Source organism: Oreochromis niloticus, unplaced genomic scaffold (genome assembly GCF_001858045.2).
Source record: "Oreochromis niloticus isolate F11D_XX unplaced genomic scaffold, O_niloticus_UMD_NMBU tig00006667_pilon, whole genome shotgun sequence".
NCBI classification, from domain to species: domain Eukaryota; kingdom Metazoa; phylum Chordata; class Actinopteri; order Cichliformes; family Cichlidae; genus Oreochromis; species Oreochromis niloticus.
The window spans coordinates 71,592-92,471 of NW_020328116.1; the positions used below are offsets into that span (position 1 = coordinate 71,592).

General features: G+C 43.8%; 1 long non-coding RNA gene across 1 annotated transcript; it reads right to left on the minus strand.

Moving 5' to 3' along the window:
* Positions 1-4,084: 4,084 nt before the first annotated feature.
* Positions 4,085-19,846, minus strand: LOC109200500 (uncharacterized). Its single transcript, XR_002060668.2, has 3 exons — positions 19,430-19,846; positions 17,342-17,548; positions 4,085-4,841 (listed from the first exon to the last, which is right to left on the minus strand). It is a non-coding gene; the product is annotated as an uncharacterized LOC109200500 (long non-coding RNA).
* Between the last annotated feature and the right edge of the window lie 1,034 nt (positions 19,847-20,880).

The window sequence follows — 20,880 nt, forward strand, 5'->3', positions numbered from 1 at the left end:
TCAGTGCTCCTCTCCCCGTCTCCCCTCGTGTGTCCACAAAACTCCAGAGAATCAGTGAAGTCTCCCCTTCTGTCTCGTTCGCTTCCAGGCTTGGTGCAATACTCCAGCGCTGTCTGTCACTCAGCCACACCGTTAAACAGCCCTGCCAACGATGGTGGATAATTGGCAGTAGCTGGCGACAAATCGGTCGCAGGTGAGGCAGCTCAGAGCGGCAGCACTTCCGGGTCTGAGGTCTTCCGTTGCTACGCGACCGCGTGACAATAGCAGCGGAGCCGGAGAAAAAGCAGAGCGAGAGAGAGGAGAACAAACACACACACAGGTCGACCGGTCGGGGCACCGTCCGACTCTGACAGTAACATAATGTAAAATTGCAACATTGTAACTAATGTTACAATTTTACATTATGTTAAATTGTAACATAATGTAAAATTGTAACATTGTAACATAATGTTACAATTTTACATTAAATTGCATTGTACAATTTTTTAAATTGTAACATAATGTAAATTGTAACATTATGTTTACAATGTTACAATTTTACATTATGTTAAATTGTAACATAATGTAAAATTGTAACATTATGTTTACAATGTTGCAATTTTACATTATGTTACAATTTAACATAATGTAAAATTGTAACATTATATTTACAATGTTACAATCAGTAGCGGTTTTAGATACGGGCGACACGGGCAGTTGACCGGGGCTGCATCCTGGTGGGGGCGGCATCACGGGCATCGGCAAAATAAATAAATAAATAAATTGCTCATACTCATGCTGCCCCGACATCAGCCAGCGCATATTGGGAATGGCATAGGCACCGATCGGTTTTCTATCGCCCATTTGCTGGGAGTAAGGGCGCCCTCCGTTTGCGAGGTGCGCCTGCTTCTTGCAGCACAGGGAGGAGAGGGCGGGGCGGCGGGGGATTCTCTGGCTGACTGGAGCAGCATCTAATAACCAACTCGCAAAATAAAACAAAATTAAAACAAACCAACAATACGAAAACACCAGACATCATGATACAGACTTATAATTTGCACTGATGTTTTTTCGAAATTCTATACCTGAAAAGTGAGCGCGAGAGCTCTCGGTGCGCCTGCGCGCTGCTGAAGTCAAAGTAAACTTTATTGTCATCTCCGCTACATACAGTCCAGTATGTAGAGAGACGAGACGACGAGGCTCCAGTTACAGCAGTGCAAGTAAACAAACAACAAATATAAGAAGAGTAAGAAAATAAATATATACTTTAGGATTCGGGGTAAAGGGATCAATAACAATTTAAAATGTATATATTAAGCACCCACAGTGACACAGGTGTCACTGCCCCTTTACACATTGAGGACACTTTCTGTTAATGTTTCAGAATTGACTGTCCCATGGTTTTTATGACGGTAAAAAATGGGTCTGGGCTCTTAACACTGGAAGTGTTGGAGTAGTTGTCAAACAGCTAACAGGTCATCTGCAGAGAAATGGCTTATCTGAAGAGTTTCAGTCAGGTTTCAGAGCTCATCACAGCACAGAAACAGCTTTAGTGAAGGTTACAAATGATCTTCTTATGGCCTCTGACAGTGGACTCATCTCTGTGCTTGTCCTGCTAGACCTTAGTGCTGCGTTTGATACTGTTGACCATAATATCCTATTAGAGCGATTAGAACATGCTGTAGGTATTACAGGTACTGTGCTGCAGTGGTTTGTATCATATCTGTCTAATAGACTCTAATTTGTTCAAGTAAATGGAGAGTCCTCTTCACACACTAAGGTCAATTATGGTGTTCCACAGGGTTCGGTGCTAGGACCAATTCCATTTACATTATACATGCTTCCCCTAGGCAGCATCATTAGAAGACATAGCATAAATTTTCACTGCTATGCAGATGACACGCAGCTCTATCTGTCCATGAAGCCGGGTAACACACACCAATTAGTTAAACTGCAGGAATGCCTTAAAGACATAAAGACCTGGATGGCCGCTAACTTTCTGCTTCTTAATTCAGATAAAACTGAAGTTATTATACTTGGCCCTGAAAATCTTAGAAATATGGTATCTAACCAGATTCTTACTCTGGATGGCATTACCTTGGCCTTCAGTAATGCTGTGAGGAACCTTGGAGTCATTTTTGACCAGGACATGTCCTTCAACGCACATATTAAACAAATATGTAGGACTTCTTTCTTCCATTTGCGCAATATCTTTAAAATTAGAAATATCCTGTCTCAGAGTGACGCTGAAAAACTAGTTCATGCATTTATTACTTCCAGGCTGGACTACTGTAATTCTTTATTATCAGGATGTCCTAAAAACTCGCTGAAAAGCCTTCAGCTGATCCAAAATGCTGCAGCAAGAGTCCTGACAGGGACTAGAAAGAGAGAGCATATTTCTCCTGTTTTGGCTTCCCTTCATTGGCTTCCTGTTAAATCCAGAATTGAATTCAAAATCCTGCTCCTCACATACAAGGTCTTAAATAATCAGGCCCCATCTTATCTTAATGACCTTGTAGTGCCATATCACCCTATTAGAGCACTTCGCTCTCGCTCTGCAGGCCTACTTGCTGTTCCTAGAGTATTTAAAAGTAGAATGGGAGGGAGAGCCTTCAGTTTTCAGGCCCCTCTTCTGTGGAACCAGCTTCCAGTTTGGATTCGGGAGACAGACACTATCTCTACTTTCAAGATTAGGCTTAAAACTTTCCTTTTTGCTAAAGCATATAGTTAGGGCTGGACCAGGTGACCCTGAATCCTCCTTAGTTATGCTGCAATAGACGTAGGCTGCCGGGGATTCCCAGTTTTCAGTTTTATTTGTCATATCCAAGTTAGCACAGGGTCAACATTGCAATGAAATGTGTTTGACGAGCAGCAGTCACTCAGCAGCATGATACAGTAGGAGAAAATATAACAAAATATAATAAAATAAAATAAAATAAAAAATTAAAAAATAGTAAAGAGCAAAATATTAGAGAGACATGGTAAAAGAGAAAAGATGACTAAATATATATGTATCTATAAATATAAATATAAATATATGTACACTAGTGATTAAATAAGAAAATCTTGAAAAGAAATATGACGGGAGGGCAGATGGGATATTGCACAGGAATGAGCAGCAGAAAATTACAGTATTGCACTTTTTAAATATAAATATCAATAACAATAAAGTGAAGTGACCAGTGCAGATTAAACAGAGTACTTGTGAAGCTGCAGGGTAGCTTCTGAGTGCTGTGTTGTGTGTGTTTAAGTGTTGTGGTTGAGGTGTCGTATGGCTTGGTGGTAAAAACTGTTTTTAAGTCTTGTAGTCCGAGCAGACAGACTCCTGTAACGTCTGCCAGATGGTAACAAGGAGAAGAGCTGATGTGCTGGGTGGCTGTGGTCCTTGATGATGCTGTGTGCTTTACGGAGGATTCGCTGGAGATAAATGTCCTGAATGGCAGGAAGCCTCGTGCCAGTGATGTGCTCTGCTGCCTTCACCACCCTCTGTAGTGATTTACGGCTGCTGGCAGAGCAGCTTCCGTACCAAAACTGTGATGCAGCTCGTCAGCAAGCTCTCAATTGCACACCTGTAAAAATTTGAGGTGATGTTGGCGTTCATGCTAAACTTCCTCAGCCTCCTCAGGAAGTAAAGCTGCTGGCGAGCTTTCCTGATAGCAGTGTCTGTGTGGAGGGTCCAGGAGAAGTCCTCAGTGATGTTGACTCCAAGGAACTTGAAGCTGCTGACCCTTTCGACATTGACACCGTTGATGTGGATGGGCTGGTGTTCCCTGACTGGTCGTTTCCGGTAGTCCACTATCATTTCTCTAGTTTTGCTGATGTTGAGAGTCAGGTTATTTTCCAGGCACCACTTGTACAGTGCCATCACCTCCTCTCTATAGGCCGTCTCATTGTTGTCTGTAGGTGTAGGTGACCTGCTCTACCTCCTGAGCTACAGCCACCCCTAAAATATTAAATAATCTAGAAGCATGAAATACATGTCTTTCAGGTTCTCATCTTCTCTTTTTAGTGTTGGTCTTATCCTGCATGAATATGCTGAATTTCAAAAAGAAAAGAGAAAAAACAAGAGATCTGGTGCGATTGTCTGTAGGATAATTTCCAAATGTCACATAACGGATATAGGAAGGATGTAGAGACTAACAGAGAGATAATTAATAAGCCGATGCTTGAAATAAATGAGGTGGTAGGCAGTTTGGGAGACGTGGGATTGCCAGTGTTTACAAAGCTCTTGCAAAAAATGTTTTTTTTGCTGCCACCCTGACCAGCAGGGGGAGCTCTAACAGAGACAAAGTAACACCATTACCCTTATGTTCTCAAAAGTCACACCAGACTTAGATTAAGTTTAATCATCTCAAAGATTCAGTGTTATGGCCCGTCTAGGCGCGGCCAGACCACAACATAAAGGGTGATCCATCCCCGTCCAACCCCAAGCAGCACGTCACACACTTAATATTTTGTGACAGTGATTTATTTACAATGAGTGCAGTTAAACAAAGGAAGGGAGCATATCATAACTTCAGGGTGAACCCAAGGCCAAAACAACAAACAAAAGATAGCCTATCTCAGGAATAAACACAACTTACCTACTCAAAAGAACTAAACCAAACGACAATCACTTTCCTCCCTACCTAACAGAAACAGGAGAAAACTGATCAAACAAAAAGGCGGTCCACCCCTACATGCTCTTACATTAACCAACATAGTAACAGTGACACAGTGAACGGTCTGCCGGTTGGGTTGGGCCGAGGATGAATGAATGGCAGTCCCTGGTGGTCTCTTCTCATCCGCTGCCTCCCGGTCGTCAGCCAATCGGTGCGAGCCATCCACCCTGGATGCACCAACCACGGAGGAGCACCTGCACACTCAAATTTGCATATGATTACAATCCCAGTCGTAACACCCCCTTACCCAAGAATTAACATTACCACCAAAATGTTTAATTCAAGGAGAAAGTGCCCTAGACAGAGTATCAGCCAACACATTCTCTTTCCCTTTCTTGTAACTGATCTCCAAGTTAAAATCTTGCAGTAACAAGGACCAGCGCATAAGTCTTTGGTTGGAATTGCGCATTTGGGAAAGAAACACCAGTGGGTTGTGGTCGGTAAACACGTGCACGGGCAAAACACTTGACCCAACATAGACCTCAAAGTGCTGTAAAGCAAGTAGTAAGGCAAGAGCCTCCTTTTCAATGGTACTATAATGGGTCTGGTGTCTGTTAAACTTTTTCGAAAAGTAGCAGACGGGATGATCTACGCCACGACCATCTTCCTGTAATAAAACAGCGCCTGCACCACACGCGCTGGCATCTACTTCTAATTTAAAAGAGCGCTCAAAATTCGGCGCAGCTAGCACTGGTGCACTGCACAACAATGCCTTGGCAGACTCGAATGCCACCTGACATGCTGGAGACCAAATAAAAGGCTTTAAAGGGCTAACAAGATCAGTTAGGGGACTAACCACATCAGAGAAATTTCTGCAAAACCCTCGATAAAAACCAGCCATTCCTAAAAAGCGACGCAGAGCTCTTTTTGTCTGCGGGACAGGAAAATCAACAATGGCCTGTACTTTCGCAGTCACAGGGCGCACTTGCCCCTGTCCGACCTGTTTCCCCAAATAAGTAATGGTGGCTTTCCCAAACTCACACTTAGAGAGGTTTAATGTGAGAGAAGATTCGCAAAAACGTCTGAACACCTGAGAGAGCGTTTCTAGATGTTCTGACCATGTTGGAGAATAAACGACAATGTCATCCAAGTATGCCTCACAGTTTTTCACTCCACACAATACCCTCTGCATTAGACGCTGGAATGTTGCAGGTGCGTTTCGCAACCCGAAGGGCATTACAGTATATTGGAGGAAATGATCTGGAGTTACAAAAGCGGAGACTTCAGAAGCTCTGGGGGTTAACGGAACTTGCCAATACCCTTTTAACAGGTCTAATTTAGTGACAAATGTAGCTGAGCCGACACGATCAATGCAGTCCTCCATTCTGGGAAGAGGAAAGGAATCTGGTTTTGTGACTGCATTAACCTTTCTGAAATCGGTACAGAAACGTGGGGTGTTATCAGGTTTCGGCACCAAAATGCAGGGCGAACTCCACGCACTGTTACTGGGCTCAGCTAACCCATGTTTAACCAGGTACTCTACTTCCTGTTGCATTAAAATCCGCTTGGTTGGATTCACTCTATAAGCGTGTTGTTTTATTGGCTTATCAACTTCCACAACAATATCATGAAACAGCACAGACGTTTGCCGGGGATGGTCAGAGAAAATCAGCAAATTAGCTTCGATCAGATCACTGATATCTTTGCGGGCGGAACCTGACAGATGCGACAGAAAAGATTCTAAGTTTCCTAACACTTCTGAGTTTCGCAAACGGGCAACAGGCATACAACCGCTCTTCTCAATCAAGTCATCATCTTGCAAAACATACAGTGGTGGTGCCGAACACACAGAGACAGGCGCTATGGGTGAGGTTTTTTCAGCTGCCGCGTCCTCTCTAGAAGCATAGCGTTTAAGCATGTTAACGTGGCAAACCCTCAATTTTCTCCTTCGATCAGGAGTTTTTACTGCGTAGCTAGTGTCACTAATCTTTTTGTCCACCTCATAGGGACCGGAAAACTGAGCATGGAGGCTAGACCCGACTAAAGGAAGCAACACCAGAACCTTTTCACCAGGAGCAAAATGTCGGACCACCGTCCTTTTATCATACCGGGCTTTCATGTTGCCTTGGGTTTGTTCCAAATTTTCACGGGCCAGCTGACATGCCCGGAAAAGACGCTCTCTAAAACTGCAAACGTAATCTAACACATTATGTTCGGCTTGATGCGACTCTGATAACCACTTTTCTTTAAGCAGTCGCAGGGGACCGCGCACAGTGTGTCCAAAAACTAAGTCAGCCGGACTAAATCCAAGGGATTCCTGGGTGGCTTCTCTAACAGCAAAAAGCAGAAGTGGAAGTCCCTCCTCCCAGTCTTTACCTGATTCAAGGCAGTATTTGCGCAACATGGTTTTTAGGGTTTGATGAAATCGTTCCAGTGCACCTTGACTCTCTGGGTGATAAGGGCTGGACCTTTGATGTTTAATTTTTAACTCCTTCAAAACCTGGGCAAACACCTTTGACATAAAGTTTGTTCCCTGATCAGTTTGAACAACTCTGGGTAACCCAAAAGTTGAAAAGAATTTTGTGAGGGCTTTCACAACGTTCTTTGCCTTTAATGTGCGTAATGGGATTGCCTCTGGAAAGCGAGTGGCAGCGCACATTACAGTTAATATGTACTGGTGGCCTGATTTCGATTTTGGCAACGGGCCCACACAGTCCAACAGAACCCTCTCAAATGGCTCACCCAACGCTGGAATAGGGTGAAGAGGCGCTGGTGGAATCGGTTTATTTGGCTTTCCCACTACCTGGCAAGTATGACATGAGCGACAATATTTCACCACATCCGATTTTAATCCAGGCCAAAAGAAGTTACGTAATACACGGTGATACGTCTTCTTGACCCCAAGATGTCCAGCTAAGCTGGCATCGTGCGCGAGACTGAGAATCTGGAGTCTATATTCCTTTGGCACCAGTACCTGATTTACTCTGTGTAGATCAGTCGAGTCAGGAGACCAAGACCGCAAAAGCACACCGTTCTCAAGGAAATATTTTACTGGCGCTTTAGATGCCTCTCTGTCCACAACAGAGGAAAAACAAGGCACCAGTGAAGGGTCACCCTGCTGCGCTTTGATCGACATTTCTCTGGACATGTTTAAGCTTTTGTTACACACTGAAGGACGACAGGGTTCATTCAGGTGCACATGAAGATTTATTGTGCTGAAACACAGTAAAACAGTTCGGTGTTACTGGCGGCTTCCATTGTAATAACTGGCCTGCGTTACTTTGTAGCGTTACATGTAATGGCCATGTACTAATCAGCCCTTAACACACAGAGAAAATGACCAGTAAACAACAGACAACATAACATGTACTGGCTGGTCTATTTCCTATAACTTTAACTGAAACCAGCTAACAGTTTCCCTTTCACATTACTGATGTAACAACACGGTTACAGAGATTGATACAGGAGGCTAACGTCGCTTAGCTAGCGCACAAACGTTACTAGGATTACCCACAGATAACGTGAAACAACTCCCTTATTCCCTCACATTAAACACCATATAAACACGAATTACACTCCAACATGTTAAATAAGCATCAACTCTACATAAATGTATGTAGTGCTTGTATATCGCTCTCACCTGAAACACAGTAAAACAGTTCGGTGTTACTGGCGGCTTCCATTGTAATAACTGGCCTGCGTTACTTTGTGAGAGATTATTTTGCCAGTTACCTATTTGGCTGAGCCGCCACTGCCACCTACTGGCGAAACTAAATATCGCCCTAACTTCACATCAGGTGGGAGCAAATGAGCTTTTCGCTCTGTGTTATGATGCAAACTATTGTAACAACAAATAGCAAAAAAAGATGATGGGAGGGGCACGAACACATAAGGAACACATCTGAGACTTGTTCTTAATGCTCAAAATACTCAGGGTGCCACACCCTCCCCTACTTAAGAAAAAAAAAGAAAAAAAAAAAGGCTTCTGTCTATTTTTTCCCAAACTCTTTGAACATGTTTGCTGTTGTCAGTACATTTCTTGCGTACTATTAGTATACCTATCCCTGAGTAAAAATTATGGTTACACATACTTCTGACATCTGTTCAATGAAACATTGCAATTCAACAATTTGCATTCAGCAAATCAAAACTCATAGTAGAAGCTAATCATGAATCATGTTGTGCCAAGTAACCCTTTTTCTCCCTCAAGGTTAGTAAACAAGTTCATCATATTACTGCAAATTTTCGACTGTAACCAGACTCAATATTCGGCCAACAATACACTAGTCTGTTACCACACTTAACTTTGTTTACAGATTAAGGCACTTTTACAGATGGTCATCATCATCATATGTTCAGCATGTGACAAGTTAGCACACACCATAAGAATGAGCATAGATTCTGTCCATTGTCCTTTGGTGCTACGTTTGCTCTATTCTGCTTGTCACAATGTTCATGTTAATGTCTTCATTTAGGATCAGTTTCCTATTACTGTCTCTCACACCTTGCTGGTATATCTTCAGGCCACCAAGGCCTCCACAGTCTCTGGGTGCAAATAGCTCCCATCTTAACACTGTCCATATCAGCTTGTCTGACTGTGGGTTGTCCTAATATGTCATATGTCAGCATTTTGGGCTGACGTCGCTCTCTCTTGGGGTGTCTGAGGACAGGTGACAACCCTTGTTCACTGTTGGAGTCACTGTCTCCTTGCTCATCTTGTTGTTCATCTGATGTTTGTTCATCCTGTGACTCCTGTTGGTTGTAATGTTGCTCTGCTGTCTGCAACTCAGGTTCGTGTACCTCTCTGTGGTCCTGTAAGAAAGGGTCGAAGTCAGCTGTTTGAGGCTCCTCCAGTTGTTGTTCACCCACCAGAGATTCCAGGGTTGGAGGGATAATGCTGGTGGTACTGTTTTGCTGTGGAAACCTCCACACCAGCTCACCCTCATCTTCACTCTCCATGTCTGTGTCTTGTTGTAGTAGCTGTTGTTGAGCTTCTACCTCCTTTTGTCTCAGGCTTTTTTGTCTTTCGTGTTGCTCCTGTCTGCTTTTTTTTTCTACAGGTAGACTGTCACATGGAAGCAACAGGTTCCTGTGTACTGTGCGGCTTTTTCCTCCCCTCTCTGGCTTGATCTCATAAACTGGGATGTCAGGGCTTTTTTGACTCACCACCACATACACTGTATCCTCCCAGTATGACCGAAGCTTGCCTGGGCCTCCTCTCTCTTTGAGGTTGCGGAGCAGGACCCTGTTCCCCGGATGAAGTTGAGCTCCGTAGATCTTACGGTTGTAATACTGTTTACCCCTCGAAGCTTCTTTTTGGGCTGCCATAGATGCAATCTCATAGGCCTCCTTCATTCGGGACTGCCATTTTGTCACATACTCCTCGTAGTTCAATTGCTGTTCCTGTGAAGGCAAGTTGAACAAGATGTCTATAGGAAGTCTTGGAGTACGGCCAAACAACAAATAGTACGGGGAAAACCCAGTAGCCTCATTCCGAGTGCAGTTGTAGGCGTGCACCACTTTTGTCAGTGATTCCTTCCAGTCTGCTTTTTCAAGGTCAGTTAGTGTCCGCAACATGGACAATAAAGTTCTGTTGAAACGCTCCACTTGCCCATTTCCTTGTGGATGATATGGGGTAGTGTGAGAGCCACGTAGACCACAGACTTTTTGCAGCTGGGAAAACATCTGATTCTCAAATTCCCTGCCCATGTCATGGTGGATGCGTGCTGGGAAACCAAAGTTCAGAGCAAAGTGATTGAAGACCTTATCCACCACTGTTTTTGCAGATTTGTTTTTTGTTGCATAAGCTTGTGCAAAACGCGTAAAGTGGTCCATCACTACCAGTATGTACTCATATCCCTGTTTACAAGTCTCAAGGTGCAGAAAGTCTATGGACACAAGCTCAAATGGGAATGTCGTTGTAATGGTGGTCAGTGGGGCCCTGGTAATCTTACTTGGCCGCTTTCTCTTGAGGCATTCGCAGGCATGCATTACAAAATGCTCCACATCACTTTGCATTCGAGGCCAGTAGAACCTGTCCCTTATTAAACACAGAGTTCTTTCTGCCCCCAAATGTCCCATCTCTTTGTGCAGTTCCCTGAACACAGTATCACGATGCTCTCTAGGGAGAAGGAGCTGATCTCTGCCTTTCACTCTCCTATAGAGGACTCCATCATCATTTATGTGCACTCTGCTCCACTGCCTCAGCAAGATTCTGACATCAGGGGGTTCTGCTGTTAGGGCACGACCTTTTGGTAAGTAGTTGTTGATTTTGTGTTGTAAAAAGCGACCGATGATGGGATCTTTCTCCTGACTCACTCGGATTTCTTCTGGTGACAGAGACTTTCCAGCAGACAGTGTGACTGCGTCTTGCACTAGACTGACGGCACTCAGGCTGACAACAACAGTTTCATGCAGCAGATTCTCCCTCTGCAATACTGCACTTTCAACAGCAGCTCTAGTGACACCCTGTTTGACTTCTGATGTGCACTGTGCCATATACTGCTCGATGTTTAGTGGTAAGCGGGATAGGCCATCTGCATCAGCATTTTTCTTCCCCGGCCGATATTTGACAGTAAAGTTGAAGTCAGCCAGTTCACTCACCCACCGGTGGCCTGTGGCATTCAGCTTTGCTGTCGTGAGGACATATGTCAAAGGGTTATTGTCTGTGTAGACAACAAAATGTGGGGCGTAATATAGGTAGTCCCGAAAGCGTTCACAGACTGCCCATTTTAAGGCCAAGAATTCCAGCTTTCCCGAATGCATATGATAGTTTTTCTCAGGGGGTGTTAATGTCCTTGAGCCATATGCAATGACCTTCAACTTGCCTGCTTGCTTTTGATATAACACAGCTCCCAGGCCCTGCTGTGAGGCATCACAATGGAGTACAAAGGGCTCTGTGAAATCAGGGTAACCCAAAATAGGTGGCTGTGTTAGACAATCAGTCAACTCATTTAGGGCATTTTGATGGCTCTCAGTCCATCTAATGGGTGTGTTAGGCGGTGGTCGACCTTTTGGCTTTGCCTTAACCACTTTCCCCTTTGTCCTGGGCACTGGTGGCGGTGCTCTATCTGGAGGCAGTGTCAGCAACTGGTACAGGGGTTTTGCCACTTTTGAAAAGTTTGGGATATAGGATCTGTAGTAGGACAGGAATCCTAGGACCCGACTCAGTTCCCCCACAGTGGATGGTAGTTTGTCTCTGAGAGCTTGTACAGGGGCTATTTCCGCTGGGTCCATGGTATATCCCTCTTCGGACACCATCCGACCAAGGAAACGCACCTTTCTCTTGAAGATGTCACATTTCTGTGGGCTGAGTTTGACACCATGTTTTTGGTATCTCTGAAGGACGGCTCTGATGTGTTCAAGATGAGTATCAAATGAAGGAGAGTGGACTAAGTTGTCGTCCAAATATGGCTGGCAGATTACATCCCGCAGTCCCCTTAAACAGTCCTCCATGCTCCGCTGAAACTCTGCTGGGGCTGAGCTGAGGCCAAAGGGTATGCGGTTCCACTGGTACAAGCCCCAAGGTGTGATGAAGGCTGTCAGGGGACGACTTTCAGGGTCCAGGAACCCCTGATGATATGCTTTCCCCTGATCAAGAACAGAGAACCAGGAGCTGCCATGAAGGGAATCTAGCATGTCCTGAATTCTGGGAATTGGGTGTCTGTCTGGTACTGACTTCCGGTTGAGTTCCCTGTAATCACAGCACAATCTCAATTCACCTGACTTCTTCCGAACGCAGACGATTGGAGACGAGTAGGGTGACCTGGACTCTGAAATCCACCCACGGTTCAGCAGGTCTTGAAGATAGTCTTTCACCTCTTGGTGCAGAGGCTTTGGCACAGATATGTAGGTCTTTCGAACAGGTGTTGTGTCATGCAATGTGATGTGCATGTTTAAACTGGGGATGCACCCAACATCTTTATCATCATAAGCGAAAGCATGACATTCCTCTCTTAACAGCTGTCTCACCGTTTGTTGTTCATTTTCACGGAGATGGTCCAACTTAACTGGAGGGTCCCACTGAGGTGGCTTATGGCTGGAGGAAGGTGTGTTAATAACCTCATTCACCTGTATAGGAGGCTGTGACGAAATCTGCTCCACTGAGTCTTGTGTCTTTTCAGGGGTGATGGGGTACACTGCTTTTATTTCTTCCAGATGTCCCAGAACAGTGTGAGGAATTAAGTTGACATCCCGCTTGTTGGTATTAGCTATTGCGACTGGGATGTACACTGACCTGCCCTCCATTATTGTGACTAGTCCCTCTTGAATGACAAGACCCTCAGGCAACTGTGATGGTTCATTTGGGACAAACAACAGACTCTGTCCTGAAAACTGGGCTCCAATGTGTGCACGGACATATGTGGTGGTAATCTGTTCAGCAGCCAGACATAGTCCCCTCTTTCCTGCCAGTACTGTGCCCACACTTTGGTTTTGGTCTGGTGACTGCAATAGTTTTAGTACTGATTTAGCAGTGTTTACTGATACTGAGAGGATTTGGCTGATTTTTCGAACGTTGCGTGATCTTGGTTGTCGCTTGCCCCATTTACTCACAACTTCCTCTATTACATTAAATCCAATAATGGGCAGTTGTGCAACATTGGGGTCACTGGATACAAGCATTGGGACTAGAAGACAATTTTCAGGGTTACAGTCCAAATAGAATTCTGTCTCTACCCACCCATCATATGGGATTTCACTACCATTAGCTGCTAAAGCTACTAGAGGTTCTGTTCCCAACAGCTCAGCAAGTGGCCTGACAATGCTGTGTGGTAGGTGTTGTTCTCGCCATTCATTGTTAATCAGACTTGCCTGAGCTCCGGTGTCCCACAGGGCCTCTACTGGTACCTTATCTAGGTGGCACTGAACTGTGCATCTTTTCCCAATGAGACTGATGAGCTTGGTTTGCCGTTGTGAGGGCATATAACCATTAGATGTGTCACTTGTCAATTTGTTGCTGTTTGGCTCTTTCGGGCCAGTTTCAGTGTGTGTAGAGTCATTTTGTGGTGCTTGTTGATGCGAGGTGTTTTGCACATAGACAGGATTTACCTGGGACCTGGGTGATGAGTGGGCTACTGTGGGTCCCGGCTCAGTAGCCCCCTCCCGTTTCCCTGGGTGATCCTGGCCTGTCTACACCCTCGAGACAGGTGGCCCTCCTGACCACAGCGGTAGCAGTGTCTGCACAGGTCACCAAGCTGGGCCTCTCTACACATTTGACAACCTCTTGCACGCCTTGTTGTTGGAGAGGACCGACTGTCCATACTTGACCTGAACTTTGTTGCTTCTAAAGTCTCATTAAACATTTTCTTTACTTCAAGTACATCAGCTTTCAGGCCTTCAATCAGCTTAGCTGTCTCTGAGTCCATGCCCATACTCTGTCCCTGTTTTTTCTTTGTGGCAACCACTTCACCCCCCTTCGTCCGAATTTCATCCTTTCTGTCTGGTTCACTGTTCAAAGGTGGCTGAGTGTGGTTGTGTTGTGGCTCTGTGTGTACCTCATTTATCCTTGGTGTTTTTACTGTAGTATTTCTCCTCAGTTTGTTTTGTCGCTCTAATTCAAGGCTGGCTGCTTCATTTATCTTCTCAATCAAAACCTCATCTGTTACTTGGTAGTTGCTGAGATAAGGCTTTAACTGAAACTTCACCGCTTCACTGAGGAGGCCAGTCTCTAATGAGCGCAGGAATTTGCGCTGAATTAAGTCTGGGCTGAACTGCTCCCCTTCATCGTCATCACCAGACTTCCAGAGCAATTTCTCTCTGAGTTCTATTGCCCTGAACAGAAAGCACTGAGCAGATTCTTTGGGGTCTTGGGATATGCTCATGAGTTGATGAAGCAGGTCAGCTGACGAGTCTACTTTGTAGTGTCCCCTTAATATAGTTCTTAGTGTGGGAAGTGTGAGGTCACGCTTCACTTCCAGCAAGTCTCGAAGGTGAAGGCCAGGGCTTACTGCCTTAATCACAGCTTCAATGATTTCCGTCTCTGAGTAGCCTTTCTTAAGCCCGGAATCAATTTGGTTGGTCAAGCTAGTGAAAGATAACTTGTCTTTTTGTCCTGCTTCCCCAATCTGACCCCAGATCCGAAAGTCTTTTCTAAGAGTCACTTCTGGTGTAGTAAAGGGTGCAGGCTGACTTACTTGTTTTTCACTTATCTTAGCTGCACCTTTAAACTCTGTCCCCAACGCTTCAATTTTTTCTTCCAGAACACGTCGTGCCTCTGCTTGAGCTTGTTGGAGCTGACTGTACTCTTGTTTCAGTCTTTCTATCTCACTGAGCTCTGCACGTTGTAGCTCCACTTCAGTCACAGGATGTTCTTGTAATGACTGTACGAATGACTGGAGATCAAGGATGAACTGCTGAAACACTTCGGATTCCTCTGCTTTTTCAATCTCGTCCAGAGTACTTTCTGCCAGCCGAATCAGAGCACGTCGGGACTGTCCTTTAAAACCCACCCCTGCTGGTTCGCTGCACTTAAGATGCTGGCACACCTTGGTGAGTTCGGGTTTCCCAAGTGTCCACAATGCTGTGCTGATCTCATCCTGTAGTTGTTCCATCTTTACCAGATGTAGATTTAACGTGTTCTAGGTTCTTGTCTGGAGCAGGAAATATGCTCCTGGCTGCTGGCTCGCCAAATTATGTTACACACTGAAGGACGACAGGGTTCATTCAGGTGCACATGAAGATTTATTGTGCTGAAACACAGTAAAACAGTTCGGTGTTACTGGCGGCTTCCATTGTAATAACTGGCCTGCGTTACTTTGTAGCGTTACATGTAATGGCCATGTACTAATCAGCCCTTAACACACAGAGAAAATGACCAGTAAACAACAGACAACATAACATGTACTGGCTGGTCTATTTCCTATAACTTTAACTGAAACCAGCTAACAGTTTCCCTTTCACATTACTGATGTAACAACACGGTTACAGAGATTGATACAGGAGGCTAACGTCGCTTAGCTAGCGCACAAACGTTACTAGGATTACCCACAGATAACGTGAAACAACTCCCTTATTCCCTCACATTAAACACCATATAAACACGAATTACACTCCAACATGTTAAATAAGCATCAACTCTACATAAATGTATGTAGTGCTTGTATATCGCTCTCACCTGAAACACAGTAAAACAGTTCGGTGTTACTGGCGGCTTCCATTGTAATAACTGGCCTGCGTTACTTTGTGAGAGATTATTTTGCCAGTTACCTATTTGGCTGAGCCGCCACTGCCACCTACTGGCGAAACTAAATATCGCCCTAACTTCACATCAGGTGGGAGCAAATGAGCTTTTCGCTCTGTGTTATGATGCAAACTATTGTAACAACAAATAGCAAAAAAAGATGATGGGAGGGGCACGAACACATAAGGAACACATCTGAGACTTGTTCTTAATGCTCAAAATACTCAGGGTGCCACACTTTGATTAATGTCTTCAGGAATCATTTCTGGAACATCACATGCTGATATTTTCACAGACTCAATGGGTGACACAAAAGAGTCGTCTTCATCAAGCGTTGCCATAAACGACCCCGACAAGTCCACCATCTCACCCATTTTACGAGCCTGCGCACGAGTAATTGCGCACGCAGGAAACACCTCTGAAGCGGGTGAGCCTGAATCAGCAGCGAGGGCAGGAACATCAACGACTTCTGGCGGGGGAAAAACATGCCCACCAGCTAGATCATTACCCAGAATGAAGGAAACTCCTTCAATTGGCAATCGCTGGCGCACGGCGACTTTAACGTAGCCCGACACTAACGGCGAATGCAGGTGTACCATATGCAGAGGGGCTTTGGTCACACTCATTTTTATTCCCCACACTAGTATGTCGGAACCACAGGATGTTTTCTCAGATAAAGGCAGTACAGACTCTAGTAAAAATGAGTGATACGCACCCGTATCTCTCAGGATTGTGACTGGCACTTTATCATTTTCTTCACCTGTCAACGAAACAAAGCCGCGTGACACAAATGGTAGAAACTGCGGGTCGCTGTCAGTTTTCGGGTTTTGTTCAGCCTCCATGCGCACCTTTGGCGAGCAAGCGGTTTTAATCAAACCCACGCCTGCAGGAGATTTAGCGCCCCTCGCTTCTTTTCTCTTTAATACCGGGCACGCAGCAATTAAATGTCCTGAGTCCTGACAATAAAAACATTCGCGACCGTTTGATTTAGCAATAAACGCAGGCATATTGTTACGCACTGCTTTTGGTGACCTTTTTCGTTCAGAGAAAATTTCCGGAAACGAATTCTGTGCACAGAACACACTTTTGTGCGTTAAAACAAACTCGTCAGCCAAAAGTGCTGCGTTGGTGAGAGATGAAACCTTTTGCTCGTTTAAATAGGTCACTATGCGTTCTGGCAAACATTTTTTAAAGTCCTCCAGCAAAATAAGAGTTTTCAACTCTTCCACGGTTTTAACTTTACATGAACAACACCATTTCTCAAATAACACATTCTTTTCTCGCGCAAACTCAACAAAAGTCTGGTTAGCAGTTTTATTAAGATTCCTAAATTTCTGCCGATATGCTTCAGGGACAAGTTCATATGCCTGCAACACAGTTTTCTTAAGAGTTTCATAATCTAAACTCTGCTCAATAGACAGGCTTGACCACACTTCCTGGGCTTTTCCCACAAGCTTACATTGAAGTAAGAGGGACCAAAACTCCTTCGGCCACTTCAAAGCAGCGGCTATGCGCTCGAATGCTCTAAAATAAGAGTCTACCTCAGACTCACGAAACGGGGGAACCAACTTGATGTGCTTACTTATGTCAAAGCTGGCAGAAGAAGAAGCACTTGTGCTTGATGACGTCGGGGAAACACCAGCTGAGCCCTTTTCAAGCTCAAGAGCCCTGATACGGAGATGCATAGCCTGCACCTCCAGCTGCCTGTTTCGGGTCTCCACCTCTCTTATGCGGAGCGTGAGGCGCAGATCCTCAGTGGACGTACCTTCACTGGATTCAGAAACCCGACCTTAAAAAAACAAAACAAATAAACAAAACACACACACACACACACACACACACAAGAACAACAACAACACAGAGAAGAAGAAGAGGGGGTATAGTTTTACTATGCATCATAAAAACGCAATCATGCATCTTCCAACCGTATCTTTCTGTTCTGGCTTTAGAATCATTGGTTGTTTACTGATCCGTACTTTGGGAGTCATACTGTTGTGATACTGGGGAGAAAAGGGTAAGGTTTGATAGACTAAACCATTACACACAAAACTTCAAAACCCTAAAGAGTGTGTGAGACTGCTAGTTGTGTGGTTCAGCAATAAACTTATCTACAAATGTGTTAGTAAAGAGTGACGTGTACTTCTGTCACATTAAGCAACGGTTTAACAAATTTCACTCCAAACTATAAAAGGAATCTGAATTTTAATAGAACATAGTAGTGATGGATTAAGTGCAGGAAACACTAGTATAAGGTGTCTATGGAACAAATCTCCTTCAGTGTTCAAAATGACCAAAGTGAGGACTACAAGCGTTTCTCTCAGTTGGTTGTGTTTAGGGAAAAAGCAGCTAAATACACTGAGACTGCTCCACATTGTTAGCAAGTTAACTCTGGATATCTGTGGGTTTGTCAAACTTGGAGTGAACAAAAGCAGAAAAACAGTAAAAGATGCAGACGGTGAAAGTCTGGTTTATTTCATGAACACAATGAAACATTTTACAGTCCACAGAGCAAAGTAGCATACATGATAAATAGATACACATAACACGACCTGTGAGAAGTAAAACTCATCGTCTTACCACATGTTATATTCTGTAAACTTAAAATAAACCACAGAAATTAGAGTTTAGTGTTTTAAAGTCATCTATTAAAAACACGAGTCAACATTACTGAAGTGACACTTTAACGATGCTTCATATCACAGTCTTTATGATGATAAAACATGTTCTCTCATTAGTAGATGTCTGCGCTGTCACTTGTCATGAAAATGTCCAGAGCCTGGGTTCAGCTTCCTCTTCAATTACCATTGATCATTAATAGGGCCCGCAAAAGATTTGTCACATTATGCCCATAAACAACATGCTTTTATAGAAATCATTGTGACACAAAATATTTAGATTCTTGTTTCACAATGTGCATGAACTCAAAATCTTTAGAGTTTCATATTTATAAAGTATCGCAAATAATACATTTATACCATTGTATGAGCCACACTTCTTGTAAAAAAATGATTGGAAATGCGTTTGAAAAAGCTCCTGCTGTGACCTTCCTTCTGTGAGGGCACGCACACTCACACTCACACACACACACACACTCACACACTCACTCACACACGCACACACACACACACACACACACACACACACACAAACACAACTGTTCCTCAGGCCTGACTCTGGGATCCTCTCGTACTCGCTGTCACTTTCATCCAGTTCGCTGTCCTGTATTGAAACAATGTTAGGGTCTGATGTTGGATCAATGTTAAATTCTGATTCTGATTTTCCACCACGTTTGCACCCTTGGATAATATTGAAGCAACAATAAAATCATCATTAAAAACCAACAGGACTTCACAGGTATTTCAATCAATACTAAACCACTGCAAATTACCATCAATACCTGTGAAAAAGACAATTGTGTATGATATAAAAAAAGGATAACCATTATCTGTTAAGCATTATGTTACAATTTAACACAATGTAAAATTGTAACATTGTAAAAATAATGTTACAATTTTAAATTGCAACATTGTAAAAATAATGTTACAATTTTACATTATGTTACAATTTAACATAATGTAAAACTGTAACATTGTAAACATAATGTTACAATTTTACATTATGTTAAATTGTAACTGTTAAGGGTGGTGAGTTAGCGAACCCAGACGCTGACCTCTCGTTTAAGTTGAACAGTGTCTTTATTTACAGTGAAGCCAAAACCAATCCACAGTTATCCACAGTGCAAGTCCCTTCAGTGCTCCTCTCCCCGTCTCCCCTCGTGTGTCCACAAAACTCCAGAGAATCAGTGAAGTCTCCCCTTCTGTCTCGTTCGCTTCCAGGCTTGGTGCAATACTCCAGCGCTGTCTGTCACTCAGCCACACCGTTAAACAGCCCTGCCAACGATGGTGGATAATTGGCAGTAGCTGGCGACAAATCGGTCGCAGGTGAGGCAGCTCAGAGCGGCAGCACTTCCGGGTCTGAGGTCTTCCGTTGCTACGCGACCGCGTGACAATCGCAGCGGAGCCGGAGAAAAAGCAGAGCGAGAGAGAGGAGAACAAACACACACACAGGTCGACCGGTCGGGGCACCGTCCGACTCTAACAGTAACATAATGTAAAATTGCAACATTGTAAACATAATGTTACAATTTTACATTATGTTAAATTGTAACATAATGTAAAATTGTAACATTGTAAACATAATGTTACAATTTTACATTAAAATTGCAACATTGTAAACATAATGTTACAATTTTAAATTGTAACATAATGTAAAATTGTAACATTATGTTTACAATGTTACAATTTTACATTATGTTAAATTGTAACATAATGTAAAATTGTAACATTATGTTTACAATGTTGCAATTTTAATGTAAAATTGTAACATTATGTTTACAATGTTGCAATTTTACATTATGTTACAATTTAACATAATGTAAAATTGTAACATTATATTTACAATGTTACAATCAGTAGCGGTTTTAGATACGGGCGACACGGGCAGTTGACCGGGGCTGCATCCTGGTGGGGGGCGGCATCACGGGCATCGGCAAAATAAATAAATAAATAAATTGCTCATACTCATGCTGCCCCGACATCAGCCAGCGCATATTGGGAATGGCATAGGCACCGATCGGTTTTCTATCGCCCATTTGCTGGGAGTAAGGGCGCCCTCCGTTTGCGAGGTGCGCCTGCTTCTTGCAGCACAGGGAGGAGAGGGCGGGGCGGCGGGGGATTCTCTGGCTGACTGGAGCAGCATCTAATAACCAACTCGCAAAATCAAACAAAATTAAAACAAACCAACAACACGAAAACACCAGACATCATGATACAGACTTATAATTTGCACTGATGTTTTTTCGAAATTCTATACCTGAAAAGTGAGCGCGAGAGCTCTCGGTGCGCCTGCGCGCTGCTGAAGTCAAAGTAAACTTTATTGTCATCTCCGCTACATACAGTCCAGTATGTAGAGAGACGAGACGACGAGGCTCCAGTTACAGCAGTGCAAGTAAACAAACAACAAATATAAGAAGAGTAAGAAATAAATATATACTTTAGGATTCGGGGTAAAGGGATCAATAACAATTTAAAATGTATATATTAAGCACCCACAGTGACACAG